Below are 14,608 nucleotides of genomic sequence, written 5' to 3'. Positions count from 1 at the left end.
AGCAGGAGGCACACTGATTCTATCATGCAAGAAATAAATTGTTTACTGAATGAAAGGAATAGAAGCTCTGGGTTTCTAAGGGTGAGACCCATTCTTGGAGAAAGGAAGGATCCAAGCTAGGCACAGGCTGAGGCCGCGGTATAGATGAACACTTTAACACCCAGAGAAGACCCTGCAGAGGAGTTAGGATCTGTGAGAACTGAAGACTGGTTACTAAACCCCTGCTTGGCTAGTCATGAAGGAGCAGACTCAGATGTTGGAGTCAGAAAGATCTGTATTTAAGTTCTGAATTGGCCACTCATTAGCTGTGCTAATTGGACTAGATACTTAACCTCTCTGAGCTTCAGTTTAACATTTGTAATATAGTCCTAACAAGAGCTTATCTGTTTCAAGTGGTGTGGTGTGAGGATGAAGTAGGATAGAATAGTTAGAGCAGTAGTATAGGAAAGATGGGGACAAGATAGGATAGTGGTAAGTACTTGGACCCTGGAACCAGGTTCGGGGTTTGATTTCCAAGTCTGCCACAGATTGGAGGTGTCATCTTGGGCAAGTCACGCTTTTTTCTCTATGACTCAGTTTCCTCATGAATAAAATAAGTATACAATAATAATATTTGTCTTGCAAGGTGAGATCTAAAGTGCTTACAACTGGGCTTAGCACTCAGTTAATGATTGTTGTTATTATTGTTGTTGTTATCATTATTATATAGTTAGCATTTACTGTGTAGCAAATTATGCCATTCCAGGAGGGGAGCCTATATTTGTAAGGACTCTCAATTACAAACAATAGAAACTCCCCTCAAATATGCATATGATCAGAGAAATCGTTGGTTTATGCTACTGAAATACTCATGGGTGGTTGCATTCAGACCTGGCTGGATCTGTGTGCTCCAAAGCAATCAAGATTCAGACCTCCAACACCCCCTCAAGCTCTCTGTTCTCTGATCTCTGTCTTGGCTTCACCCAAAGCTTGTCCTCCCCAAGAGGGATTCTTGGCAGCTCCAGCGCCACCTACTTTTTCAGCAACCCAGTGAAAAAGAATTTTTCTTAACGGTTCTGCTGGAGGCTCCAAGACTGTCCTCACCTAACCAATGTGGGCACATCCCCACCCCTGAGCCAATCCCTCTGGTCAGGGAGGCCAAGCTGGGTCGGACAGTGGGCCCTTTAGACAGCACGGCAGCTAGGCTGATCTGGAATTCTGGCTGGTCATGACTGAATCACAAACATGAGCTAACAGTGGGGTGCCCCTCCCCCACACACACACAGAGAAAGAAAAAGACAGAGACTGAAGGAGGAGAGAAGTGGTTTCCTACTGTGGAATCACAAGGCCATTGCCAGAAGGGAGAATGGATACTCCTCAGATAACTAGAACAGACGTCCCCTCCAGAGTCCCGGGGCTGACCAGTGACCTCAGCATCCCTGACCTTCAGAGAGGGACATGTTGTGCTCCTCCCCCACAGCCCCAGATCCTAAGCCATCCCAGTTAATGTCACCTGACAGCAGGCTCCAGGTCTGAGTTCAGGGCAGTGATGGGGCTGGCCACACCCAGGGCATGTTGCTTGCTGAAAGGGTTGTAGTGAATGTGCTCTGAGCCCCACCGCCCCCCCACAGGGATGAGTGCACCAAAGGAGTGGGCTCAGGACCCCATGCAGAAAAAAACATGATCTTGAGAGAGGGGAGAGGAAGTGAGGCAAAGCACTGGAAGGCTCTGGAATAAAAGGAGGGTCTTGGGTAGTAAAGTGATGCCAATGCGAGAAGCTTAGAGAAGAAGCCAGACTTGGAGGCAATAATACTCATCCCTGCATTTGTTTATTTACTTATTTAACCACCTACTGCATGCCAGGCATTGGGAAGACAGCAGTGACCAAGACGGAGATGCACTCTCGGAATTTATAGTAGCATGGAACAAACAGACATATAATTAAACCTGTACTTAATTATTTACAATATGTCTCTCCCCAAAGAAAAGCATGGGGTGTTGTGAGAGCAAATAATTATATGGCACCGCCTGAGGACATGTTGGGGGTAAGATTTTAAGGACAAGTAGAAATTTATCACACGGAGAATGGCTGGAGCAGGGTAAATGAGGTGGAGCAAGTAGGTGCAAAGGCCCTGCAGCAGGTAGGAAACATCAGGCCCATGACAGAAAGGCATGGAGGAGCTTCTCAAAAAGACTGGGCTCACTTGCAGAAATTCTGATTCCACTGGTCTGCAGTAGGATTCCTGAGGCCGTGCTATTTAAGGGCTTCTGATATCAGCCAGAACTTAGAGGTCCCTGAGGTCTGGCTACTCAAAATGTGGTCCATGGACCGGCAACCTCAGCACCATTAGGAGCTGGTTAGAATTCCCAGAGGGGGCAAAAACTTGGACCCATCCTTCAGATTCAGAATCCACATCTTCAAGTACTTGTTCATATTTGAGAACAGCTGATCTAGAGCATAATGAGGGGGGAGGTGAGTGGGACATGAGGGAACTGAGGTGGTGAAAGGTCATAGGGGTTTTGCCCCCAGTGCATGGTTTGGTTCCACCCCACACCCACAAAGAACACGCACCCTCACCAGCACGTGCACACACAGTCACATCCACACATGGATACCATGGACCCCTTTCTATCCTCTGCTTTTCCAAAGTGCTTTGCATCCACCTCTGATAACCCCAGGGGCTCCCTCCTCCTTCCTCCCTTTCCCATTATACACACTCTTGTCCTTAGACACAGCCCACCCAGAGGCACTCCCTGCCACACCTTCACCTAACTGCAACTCCGAAAGACTCTGGCAGTGAGTGGGAAGGGAGAATGGGGAATCTGGAGAAGGACCGCCGCCCCCCCTGCCCCAGGTCCTGAATCCCAGCTCAGATTCAAGAGAGAAACCATGACATCCGCACAGGTTACGGGGAGGTAACCAGGTTCGTTACCTTGCAGAACTGAATCCCAGTGTGATGTTTGCTCAAAACGCCAGTACTATTCCTGGATGTCAGGTGCAGTTAATGGTTGCTATGACAACCGTCCATGCTTAATGAATAGAAGAGAGTAAAAGACGCTGGATAAATGTCAGGGCCTGGGATGGATTTGCTTGGGAGCAAATCTGTTGGCACAGGGCAGAGCTGACCACTGAAGGTTGAAATGAGCAGTCCAGGGTGGCTGGCAACAAATCCAAGAGCCTCTCTCTCCCCTTGCTCAGCTCAGCAGAGTCAGATGGGCAAAAAATGTCAAAAAGTGTGGCTTTCTGTATAGATAGTTTAAACACAGGGAACAGTGTTCCCGTTTGATTCTGTAACATGTTTTCAGAGTCTGCAGTGGACAGAAATTCGGCTTCTCAAAAGTTAAGAGATGCCAATTAGAGAAGAAAAAAAAAGAGAAAACTGTTCTGGAATTTTTTAATGAAGAAAGTGCCAAATCAGGGTTGAAAAACTTTTGGAAAGACAATGTCAACAAAATGAGGCGACTGGTCACACCCTGGAGGAAAATATCTGCAAAAGACACATCTACTAAAAAACTGTTGTCCTTAATATACAAAGAACTCTTAAAATTCAACAATAAGAAAGGAAGTGAATTAAACATGGGCCAAAGACACCTCATGAAGGAAGACACACAGGTGGCAAATAAGCATAGGAAAAAGTGCTCCACATCCCTAGTCACCTGGGAACTGCAAATTGAAACAAGAGACACACCTTTCAGAATGGCCCAAATCCAGAACACTGATAACACCAAGTGCTGACGAGGATGTGTAGTAGTGGGAACTCTCATTCATTGCTGGCAGGAATGCAAAAGGTACAGCCACAATGGAAGATGGTTTGGCAATGACTTACGAATCAACATACTCAACACAACCCATCAACCATATTCCTTAGTATTACTCTAAGGAGTTGAAAATCTATGTCTATATCGCAACCTGAACACAGATATTTATAGCCCCTTTATTCATAATTCCAAACCTGGAAGCAGTCACACTGTCCTTCAGTAAGGACACCCAGACAATGAACGATCATTCAGTGCCGAAAAGAAACGTGTGGACCTGAAATACTTACGTGGAGTGAAAGAAGCCAATTCTGAAAAGGCCACTTGCTGTACGAGTCCAACCATGTGATGTCCTGGGAAAGGCAAAGCCCTGGAGACAGTATCCCGTGGACAGGAGTGAGGGTAGAGGGAACAATGAATAAGCAGAATGCAGAGGATTTGGGGGGCAATGAAACTGCTCTGTGTGACCCTCTAAAGGTGGGTGCACATCGTTATGCATTTGTCCCAACACCGCCAGGCGACCCCTAATAGGAGATATGGCTTTGGGTGAAACTGACGCAGCCATGCAGGTTCATCAGCTGTAACAAATTACCCCTCTTGGGGGGCAGGGTATTGATAAAGGGGGCAGCTGTGTATGTGTGGGGGCAGGGGACATACGGGAAATTTTTGTGGCCTCTGCTCAATTTTGCTAGGAACCTAAAAATGCTCTTTAAAAAAGTCTATTCGAAATAATAATAACCCTTCGAAACCACCCCCGCACTGTATTATAAGTGCCACCGACATCTACTTAGTGGTGTCAGTATACAAATGGAGGGGTCCGTAAAAGGCAATCGGTTCAAAGTCGAGTGGTGAGTCCCAGGTCCGTCGGCATGTCCACGTGCAGAGCCCCCTTGGGAATGATGTCCAAGTCCCCTGGCACCTGTGAGTATGAAGGTCAAGTCCACGGGCTGGGCCTCCTGTGCCTGACAGCCAGAGGCCGGGACTTAGGGCTGTGTGAGGCTTACGTGGGGAGACCACAGACAAGCCTTATATGGGCCTCTGCATCAGACCCTGTGAGAGCAGATAACACTCCACAGACCCTCCAAACTACCAAAGCCAGCCTGCCTGCCTGTGATCAAGTCACGGCCACATGGTCCACAGAGGCCAGGCCCCGTCTGTCCACCGGCAGCGCGGCTCTGATCGCTGCGCACTGGGACCCTGGCGGAGTCCATGAGCTCAGCTCCTCAGCCGGTAGCTTGCGTGGAGCCCAGGAATGCCTCTGTTATTCTCACATGGGGGGCCAACTTCCCCAGCCCCTCTGGAGGAGAGGCAGCCCCACTTAACAGCAGAGATGAAGGAGCTGCCGTCTTCTCCCCAGAGCTGCTGCATCCCATACACCCCCAAGTCCTGGAAGAGGGATTTCTTGGCTTCTGTTACTACCTGCCAAGGCAAATTAAGTCTTTTATCTGTCTGTCTATCATCTGTCTGTCTATGTATCTGCCTATCCTTTTATTATTGTGGTAACACTGGTTTACACACTACATATGATTTAGAGACTAGTCCACACCTCCTCAGATGTATGTTGCTGCATCTCCCCCACCACCAAAGCACCCTTAGCCTTTACCTTAGACCACTGGGCCCCTCCCCCTTTGTTTGCACCCACGTTCCCCTCCCCCTCTAGTAGCCTCAATTCTGCAGTAATAGTTCTAAGGTCTGTTTTGGTTTAATTTCGTCAATTCCTTTGTTTTGTTTCTCTGTATTCCACATATGAGTATCTACCCAATCTCGATTGCCCCCTCCAGCCCCAGTCAGTCTCTCTCCAGATTTATTCTTTTCAAGGCAAGGCCAGCATGGCAGTCTGCAATTACCTTTCTTTTTACTGATACATTTTCTTTCATTTGTTTATTAGTTTATTGTAGGTCTCTCCCCAGTAGAATAAACGGTCTTGAGGTCCAGAATCTAGAGTTAACTAATACATCCCCCCCAAGTACCCAGGATGGTGCTTAACACAAAACAGGTACCTCAATGCAATCTGGTGAACAAAAGCACGAATTCGGGTGTGCACCCACAACACAGCTCAGTTACACATGAAAGGAAGCTTATTTCTCCTTAACTCACTTGCTCCTGTGCTTCTCTTATTAGAAGCCACAAGCCATGACGGCTACACCCCAAGTGCTTCATCTTGCTCAGAGAGACCCGGTTTAGTTCAAGCTCCTCATTATCTGTGAATTCATTACCCAAGTCCCTGCACACGCGAGGGTTGCATGGGCAGGCGAGCAAGCTCCATCTCCATATGAAAATGTGTATTAATGGCCTCACCCTTTATAAAACCCACCTCAATTCAAACACACCCACTCCATCCCACACCCCGTCCCCATTTAATATTCTGCAATTCACTGTCTTTGTCTAGCAGCCTGTCTCTGATTGCCAGTTCTTGTCATCGTGTGACAGTACAATGCAAAAAGAGAGGCAGATCGATGGCAAAGTGAGATTGCACATCTAGCAAAATACACAGGACTTCATAAAATGGGTGTGAGGGTATCGGAGATCCAGGAGCGATGTGTCAAATCAACCTGGCAGAGGAGGAAGAGAAAATCGACAAGAAGGATGATGTGATAGGCACATGTGATGATTTGAATATCAAAGGATTAAGGAAGACCTTGAAAAATGGATGATGTGCTCAAATAGTTTTTGCAAAAATAACCCTCTTTGCCGTGAAAGTCAAACTTGATGATCCTGGCTGGAAAGTGAAGGATTCACGTTGGACCATCTGTGATTTTATCAGAACACTACGGCTTTCTCCTCCCCCACAAAAAATCAACACTGCTTACTCTTTTTTGCTCACCCTAGTACATCGTCAGAAAAGATAAGGTGAAATCAGCAAGTTCTTGTAAACAGTCATTTTATTTTCAAGATAGAGTTGGAAGCACGTGTCTGGAATTTGTTGTTCGCTGTGATACGATGGGCCCTGTTTTCAGCGGCCACATTTGAGGACTGCAGTTCTCAACCTTAGCTGGATGGTTAGAATCATCTGGGAGGCTTAAAAAATGCCCGGATTACTTAAGTAAGAATCTCTGAGGGTGAGGGGCCTCCCTGGTGTTGCAAGGGTTAACGTCTCAGCACTATCAAACTAACACAAGCCACTGTAGCATGAGTTGGATCTCCAGGGAGTTACCCACATGGTGCAGCAGACCTCTCCTATCTCACCCGCTGCTCCCCTCAGCAGTGTATTTCAGTGGATCTGCCTGTTCTGCTCCCTACTCTGTCTCTGGTGAATCCTCTCACCCTTTGCACCTCTGGCCTACACCCCAGCTCTTGTATGTATGTATGTATGTATGTATAAATAAATAAATAGATAAATAAATAAATAAATAAATAAATAAAGCAAGCTTCTTAAAAAAAAAAAAAAGAATCTCTGAGGGTGGAATTCAAGCCTCTGTGTTCTCTGAACTTTCCCCCTCCACGGTGATGCCAACGTGCCACACACCTTTAGAATCATAATTTGAAGGCATCCTCAACCTCAGATAATAGAGCTGCTGTAACACCTAGAACCCAAACACACTTGCTGTCAGATGGTTATGCTTTCTTTCTTTCTTTTTTTTTTAATTGAGGGGATGCTGGCTTACAGCACTATGATTTAGAGGTGCAGGGCCACTCCACGCCACACCCGCCACCAAACCCCCTGTGGTCCTCCACCCTGGTCCATTGGGCCTCTCCTCAGTGAACCCCCCCTGGGGTACCCTCAACTCTGCAGTCATGTATCTAGGGTTTGTTTTGTCTGTTCCTTTCTTGTTTCTTTGTAATCCACGTATCAGTGAAATGATCCAGTATTTCTCTTTCTCTTTCTGACTTATTTCACTTAGCATAATCCTTTCCATTCCATCCATGTTGTCACAAATGGCAAGATTTCATCTCTTTTTATAGTTGTGTATATAAACCACATCTTAATCCATTCATCTGTTGTTGAGCACTTAGGTTGTCCCCATAACTTGGCTATTGTGCTGCAATGAACATAGGAGTATAAAATACTAGAAATAAAATAGCTAGATCATTACTTTTGCTTTCTTAATCCTGGAATTTGGTTGCACCAGTTAGACTTATGACTGTGATGGGTGCCAATCTCTGGGCACTAGGTTGGCAGAGCTTGGGCCAATTTCTGGTACCACTGCTAGGCTGGGTGGGTTGTTAGGACTGTCCACCCTCACTCTGAGGTCATGGTTACTGGGCAGAGACTGTTCAAAGAAATGTCGCATTGTTATCATGGGTGACACCAGATCCTGCTCCCCGCCCATGGGAGGTGCCAGTGGAGGGTCCCTCCTGGAAGGTCATGGGGAGCTCTGTTGAAGTTCTCTCTTTCTATCAGAGAGGGTATCCAGAAACAGCTGCCCCCATTCAGGGTCTCCCCTCAGGGCCATGCACTGTGAAAGGCTGGGACTCGGGTAGCACTCACTTCCCCAAGCCCCTCTGCTCTGGGTCTAGTATTTCCTGACTTGAGTCCAAAAGTACTAACTGCAGAGCCGTCTCTGGATGACCCAGAAAACTGTGTCTGGCGCTTGCCCAAACTCAGCTTAGCAGGTGGTCGAGACTTATTCCCACTGCAGTGTGACAGCTCCCCCAGCTCCCTGCTTGATAGCCCTATGTGGGGACACAGGCAAGACCCACATCAAGACCTGCAATGATGTGTGTGGGTCCATGTGATGGCGGGGAGAGGAGACATTATCTCCAGCTTTCCACTGGTTTCCACTGTGCCAAAGACAGTGGATGTGACAATATTAATAACTGCCCCTTGTTAACTCTCTTCTAGATACACAGCTCTGTGCTAAAAGATACCATTAAGAGCTCAGACTCTGTGGTTAGACAAACCTTGGTTGATGCCTCAGTTTCCCCATCTAAAATGTACTTGTTGATGAACAAACACCGGTGCTAAGAATTACTCTAAAGCACTTGACAAATCTGACCGTTTCTGATCTTTCATAAAAAGTCCTTGAGGTGGGCACTAGCATTATTCTGTTTACAGACGAGGAAACTGAGGCACACATAAGTGACTTGCAGCTAATATGTGACATAGCCAGGACTCACACCCAAGCAGTCTGGCTCCAGATTCCAAGCTCCTCAGCCCACTCTACGGCCAATGGAAGAACCTGCTTTGTGGGGGCGTGAGACTTCCCAAAGACCCCTTAACCTGAAGCCTGGCACAGAACACATCTAAGCAAGCATAACAATAGAATCATCTCTTTGAAAACAACCCAACAATCTTCAGCTTATAGGTATTCTACACATGAATAGATCAAGACTCAGAAATAAATAACTCACCCAAGATCACCCAACTGGTAAGTTAGGAATGGGCAGAACAAGGATTTGAACTTGAAGTCTCCAAAGTATGTACTCCCACTGTCTCCCCCTCCAGAGGTCCAATACACACCTGCTGAAGAAGGCAGCCTCCCTTCTCCCCAGAATGCAAGACTCTGACTTACTTGTAAAAATTCATAGTCTGGCAGCCTCATCCCACCTCCACAACATGGCCATGTCCCAATATGGGGCTGGGGGCCGGCACTGCCAGAATCTGGAAGGAACTAGAATGGAGACTTTCAGTCAAGGAACCTGGGAGCTCTTCCTAGAGATATGTGTTATTTCTCTTCCTAGAGAAATAACCCATTTTCCAGACTCCCTCCCAACTCTTGCTGCCTACCTTGCATGTCTGGAAGCCACTCTGCACCACATCGGTAGGAGCTTTAGGTTGCCCAACCCTGAGGAAGAGACAGAGCTGAGCTTGTCCTTGAACAGCTTGATGTCTTCCATGTTCTAGAGACCCCAGTGGTAATGGCACTGCTAGAAGGGAGTGGGTGCACCCGCCAGAGCTCCACAATGGGCTTCATTCTCCCCACTGGCCTCTCTCCTGCTCCTCAAACTAAGTTCATTCCTATGTCAGAGTCTGCATGCCCAGTTGCTGCTGCCTGGAAAGGCCTTTCCTTGCTCTTTTGAGAACTTGTTCCATCTATTTACTAAGATCTGAGTCAAATTTCCCCCCAGATCACCTTCTCACCTTCTCTAAAGGTGCCCACCTCCTGCTCTACCCAGCACAAGTCACCATCATGTCATCCTGTTGCATTTCCTTCAAAGATGGTTATCTCACTCACTGACTTACTAGTCTGTACACCGTCTCCAATGAGAATGCAAGTTCTGAGGACCAGAATTATCTTGGCCACTATTCAATCCCTAGGAGCTAAAACAGCTCTGGTACACCGTGGGTGCTTGATACATTTGGGGGAAGGATGAGGGGAAGTAAGGGAGGGAGGGAGGGCAGGAGGAAGGGAGAGACAGAAGGAAGGAGAAGGACAAAGCCTGAATCAACCAGTCCCAGCCCGGTCCTCACACCTGCCTTATCCCAGGTCACCAGCATCTCATCGCATCTCACTTGGGACCCCTGGATGTTTCCCCCAGACCAACCACCCCAAAACCTCTAAACACTCTGTACTACCCTCAAGTTCCTGAAGGATTTTTTTCTCTCACTCACTCTATCTCATCGTCACATGTGGTTTTCCAGGCTGCCTGGACACACACCTCCTTTACTCTGGTTAACTTCTAATTAACCTTCAGATCTCAGCTTAGACGTGATGTCATTCAACGTTCAGTTAACAAAAATCACGCTACTAAAATAGCATGTGACAGAATTTCGGGTGATGAAGAAAGGGCTTTAAATCATGTCCTCTTCTATAGCTACTGTTTGAATCTTCTAATTACATACATATATTCTTTTATTTTAATGGGGATTATCTGAATGTAGGATAATGGACTTCTTTTTTTAATAATATTTCTCTGCATTAAAAATCCTAATAAATGTTATTTTTAAATATCAGTATAGCACAATGACTTAACTATAACGGCTTTATTTTTATGGTTTAATGTCTCTCATGAGGTCACCTTACCGAGCTCTTTCATTCATTTTATTTTTTTTTCCTAGAAAATTGCCTTTAGCTTCCCAAGTAGACTATTCTAGCACCTGGGGAAAAAATGATAAATTCACCCCTGTTTTTTCCTATCTCTTATTTCTGTTTTATTTCTTCTTGCCCTAGAACGTGTAGAATCATGGTACATAACACAGGCACCAAGGGGCATTCTTAGCTCAGTCTTGGTTTTACTGGGATGACATCCAGGACTACAAGAAGGCATCTTCCTTCCATGAAGCGTTCTTCCCTTGTCCAAGCTGGACCTCAACTGTGAGCACCTTGGTTCACGAAAACAGTTTCCTCTCCTGGGAGCAGGCTGTTGCCACCACCAAAGCAGCCATCCCATTATGCTTCATCAGCTCCCTGGTGCCGTCTTCAACTCCAAGACCTAGGGGCTATGTGTTCTCGCAGCTGAGCTCTCACATCTGCCTGACCTCCGGGTCCTACTGGATCTGTCCTCACACACCCACTGTCCGGTCTGGTTTCTGCTTCCCTCTGCCCCAGTGCCTTAGGTCAGTGCTTGTCTCTGTGAGCCAACTTTGTCTTGCAGGGTGCATGTGGGTTCCTTTCTCTCTTGGCCCCATCCTCTGCAGTTTGTGGGCAAGTCCAATCCTATTTTTCTTAGATTTACTGATATGGGGAAATACTCATGAGAAAATGTGAGAACAGCATGATCCCGATTTTGTAAAACCGCTTGTGTGTGAAAGCACGGGGGAAAAAGAAGCCTGGAAGGAAAGAGACAGAAATGCTAAATAACGGTTATTTCTGGGAGCTAGCAATATGCTTCTTACATGAATGGCCAAGTTCACTTTTTTGATGAGTGTTTGACTCGGGTGCCAGCAACTTCATTTTCAGTGTGGAGTCTTCCTCGGGGAAATTCTTGATTCCCTTTCATACTGCCTCTAAAACGCTCACCTTGGCACCAATGTTCTGAAATCCCTACCTGAACCAATGGTAGTAATAACTATAATTTATTGAGTTCTTACTATGGGCCAGCACTGTGCTAAGAGCTTTAGCCATTGCCTGATGAAGAGAGTTTTGCATAAAGATTTGGGAACACTGACCGGTACTGTAACCACTTTTACTGCCTCAATTAATTCCGGTGGCAATTCCAAGATTATCTTCATTCTGTAGAAGAAGAAAATGAGAGCTTGCACCCCAAGGGATGCTTATGTCCACTTACAAAGAACTGCTGCTACATGGAAAGATGGGGCAGGGCTCCTTATTTTTTAAGGGAAGCTTCCAGACTTTCATATGACATTTCAAATTGTAGCAACATATTTAATTTTTTTAAATGACAACAAAATGCATACTAGAATACCGCAGATAGAAAACAAAACACACACACATAAAACAAAGCATCCTGCACCCAGATTTGCCCTTGACATCCTACATCATCGGCATTAGATGCACCAGCCTGGGCGAAGACCTCAGTCCCAGGTGGTGCCATCCACTCTTGCCCTCATAGAGATAGTGCTGCCTCACAGGACAGACACCTTTTAAACAGGGATCAGCAAGGTTTTCCTTAGGCAGATGGTAAATATGCTTGGCTTTGCCCTCTCTGTTGTAGCGACTCAATCCTGTCATTCTCTCACGAAGCCCACAGCCAAATGGGCAAGGCTGTGTTACAATAAAATTTTATTTACAGACACTGAAATTTGAATTTCACATATTTTATTTGCATGTCATGAAACAGTCTTCTCCTTTTGTTTGTTTTTCCTTCCAAACATTTAAATATGCAAAAATCATTTTTAATTGGTGAGGGGGTGCAAAGACAGGTGGTGGGCTGCTTTAGACCATTAAAGATGGGAGACTGATTCTCCAGGAGGGCTGGTGCTAGCTGGCTCTCAGACCTAATTTCAAGCTGCCTAAAACCCCTTGGGTAACACCCACTTCACAAGCAGATGCAGGCAGGCGTGGAGCTCCTTATTCCCACATGGTTCTGGCTTGTCTGTTTTCTTAATGTTTGAATTTCATCTTCAATGGAAACTTTTCTTCCTTTGAAATCTTCCCTGTGGGTAAAACAGCTCACATAGGTGGTCCCCCAACCACTGCCTTGCCCTGCTTAGGAGCCCCTGCTGGGTCTCATGAGGGGAAAATCATGGTTGATGAGAAAACAGATCCACTGCCCCCATTGATATTGGCGGGAGGAGCACCAAGCAGGAGCACCAAGTGAGGGGAGCACCAGTGGGAGGAGCACCAAGCAGGAAGATCATAGCACTACCTTGGCAAAAGACTTTGCTTCCAACTCAATGTTTTTGAGGAGACTACAATTCCCAATAATGGGCAGGAACTTTGACTTTGGAGCAGGCCAAAGCCTCTTATAGCTGTGTCCCTGGGAACTCACCTAGTTCACTAAGGCTGGTGGGGAAATAGGGATCACAAAAGCAGCAACCTCCTCAGGCTGTCTGGGGCCCTAAGGAGAATAGAAGGTGTAGTGTGTTTCAATGGCAGCTGGCGTGTGGGAGTGCTCAGTGTGTGTTGATATTTTGTCCAGCCAGCTGGAAAGGGGATGGGGCTGAAAAACAAACAGGAATAGGTGAATAGAATTGGAATATCTGAACAAGAAAAATGAAGACCTTTTTTTCATTATCAAGGAAGAAGCTATGAGTTGGGCTTTCTTCTTAGAATCTCCTTGCGCCTTCAAGTCTTCTCTCCTTCTTGGGCTTCTGCCCAAGTGAGTGGAGACTCAGAACCAAGGGGATGCTTTCATATTCCACACGTGATTGTAAAATGCCTCTGGTGGGGAGCCCACTCAGAGTAGGAGGTAAATATATGGCACTCATTATAATAAGATAATAATGGACAGAAAATAAAAATGGCTTCTATTCATAGTATAATGGTGAAAACCACAGACTTTGAAGCCTGGATTTTTTTTTAGATTTATTTTTATTGATTTATGCATACAAGAACTGGGGTGTAGGCCAGAGGTGCAGGGGTGATAGGATTCACCAGACAGTATGGGGAGCAGAACAGGTGGATCTACTGAAATACACTGCTGAGGGGAGGCGCGGGCGAGACAGGAGAGGTCTGCTGCACCATGTGTGCAGCTTCCCAACCGGGGATGGAGCTCATGCTGCAGTAGCTGGTGATAGCTTGATAGCGTTGTGACATTAACCCCTGCACCACCAGGGAGGCCCTGAAATCTGGATTTAAAAAATGGATCCCCTCTCATCAGCTGTGATCCTATATTGCTCATCACCAAGTGCCAGGACAAATAGCCCCGACCTCCCGGGCTGGTAGACAAGAGTCAATGAGAGAGGGAAGGTCGGGTTCAGTGCTGTGCCTGGCCCACCGGACACCCACTTGGAAGTGTTGACTGTTATTATGATGTGCCTAGAGCTTGGCAATTATCTGGTCTTCATGTACCGCCTTATTAAATTCTTCCAGTAAGCACTCCGAAATCTAAGACCTGCACTGTGTGACTCTAAACCTTGCCTGCTGCCACGACTCTGCCCTGCCCCTCACCTCTACCCTGTCTTCCCAGCAGGGATGAGAGCAGTAATGTATAATTTCATGCTGTGTTGAGGTGAGAAGTTCTGCAATTGTTTGTCATTTCTAAGAAGTGGCAGAGCCATTCAGCTGCCCCAGAGATTGGTTAATTGGCTAGTTCACAGGCACAAACAATGAGTTAAGCCAAGTTGATATTGAAGAAAGACAAGGAAGCAAAATACATTCAGTCAGTTTCCCCAGGAGAGAGTGGGAAAATTCTGTACCTCCTGAAGGGGGGAGCCCACAGCAGAGCCCAGAAAGCTGCAATCCTGGGTGAGGGGCAGGGCCAGGCCCCACTGGTGTCAGTAATGAGCATGACTGGGGAGAACGGGCTATTTCCAAATCTATGCCTGGAATCCACACCATGGATTCACCAGATTTTTTAAAATAAATTATTTATTTATATATATATTTGACATCATTATTCATTTTTCATTTTTTTTTACGTTTGATTT

At 46.3% G+C, this 14,608-nt stretch overlaps 1 protein-coding gene across 1 annotated transcript in view; it reads left to right on the top strand.

Moving 5' to 3' along the window:
- The window catches only part of CACNG3 (calcium voltage-gated channel auxiliary subunit gamma 3), a 75,899-nt gene that overhangs the window by 52,345 nt on the left and 8,946 nt on the right, over positions 1-14,608 (top strand). The gene's annotated exons all lie outside the window — the stretch shown is intronic.

Source organism: Talpa occidentalis, unplaced genomic scaffold (genome assembly GCF_014898055.3).
Source record: "Talpa occidentalis isolate TD23 unplaced genomic scaffold, MPIMG_talOcc4v2.1 talOcc4.12, whole genome shotgun sequence".
In the NCBI taxonomy this organism is placed as follows: domain Eukaryota; kingdom Metazoa; phylum Chordata; class Mammalia; order Eulipotyphla; family Talpidae; genus Talpa; species Talpa occidentalis.
Note: the sequence above shows the minus strand (reverse complement) of the source record. Positions and strands in the feature narration are given on the sequence as shown.